Source organism: Chinchilla lanigera, unplaced genomic scaffold (assembly GCF_000276665.1).
Source record: "Chinchilla lanigera isolate Chin_1 unplaced genomic scaffold, ChiLan1.0 scaffold00110, whole genome shotgun sequence".
Lineage (NCBI taxonomy): Eukaryota > Metazoa > Chordata > Mammalia > Rodentia > Chinchillidae > Chinchilla > Chinchilla lanigera.
Window position 1 is genome coordinate 6,391,584 of NW_004955511.1, and position 958 is coordinate 6,392,541.

Consider the following 958-nt stretch of genomic DNA (forward strand, 5'->3'; position numbering starts at 1 on the left):
GTGAACCAGACCCTTCATGCCCAGACATGGACCCTATGCCTGCTCCCTCTGCGGGGCAGGAGCCTTGGTCTGGGCCTGCAGCACCATGCGGTTGCCACTGGAGGGGGCAGTGCTGGAAACACAGGGAAAACTCCTTGAGTCCCAGGGTGAAGTCCTGAGAGAAAGGTGGGATCTGAAATCCCAAAAGCTCTGGTCCTGCTTCTGTAGCAGGTGTGCTGGCCCAGAGGACCCTGTGGGGACACTGAGGGGGACACCCTGGCCCACAGTGCCTCCCTAGGCGGAGCCTCTGCCCAGGACAGGACCACCGCAGGAGGCACCCGGCCCCTGGGGTCCAGAGAAGCTGGAAGGGAAACAAAGGCTTGGCTGCCTCCAATGCCAGGGCCTCCCCACCACCCAGGTGGCTACTTCCTCCTGCAGCAGAAGCTTGACCGACAAGGACAGAGGCCCGCTCCACTGCCGGAGTGCACATCCCTGCCCCGTCCTGCACCTTGCAGAACCAGCCCCGAATTTCCTGTCCAGGACACTGTGGCCCTGCCACAAACTGTACCACCTGCACCCTGAGCCCCCGCCCAGCCTCAGTATGCAGGGCTGTCAACCAGGGAACACACCATGCTCAGCCAGGACAGGAGAGGCAAACCCGGCCCCCACCCTAACCCTAACCCCCAGGATCGCCCTCAGGTAACGACCTCATCCCTGGGCCAATCTCCTCTTCATAGAGCCTGGTGACCACTCACCTTGCAAAAGCCCCAGCTCAGAGTGCTCCAGACCTGGGGACGCTGAGATCCGGTCATGACAGGAGTAGCAGCTTTGCCCAGCCTTCTCTGTGTACTGGCCTTTCTGGTGCCCTGGACAGGGCAGGCAGGTGTCCTGGGTCATAGGTGCAGGTGGGGCGGTGTGACTCACCCTGAGGGACGGGAGCCACTGGCCCAGGTGCTGCCAGGTGAAAGGCCCCTGCCCC

At 62.9% G+C, this 958-nt stretch overlaps 1 protein-coding gene across 1 annotated transcript in view; it reads left to right on the forward strand.

Moving 5' to 3' along the window:
- The window catches only part of LOC106147019 (isoaspartyl peptidase/L-asparaginase-like), a gene marked incomplete in the record, with an annotated part of 8,959 nt that extends 8,007 nt beyond the window's left edge, over positions 1 to 952 (forward strand). The window contains 1 exon segment of the mRNA XM_013506512.1: positions 1 to 952.
- Positions 953 to 958: the final 6 nt, after the last annotated feature.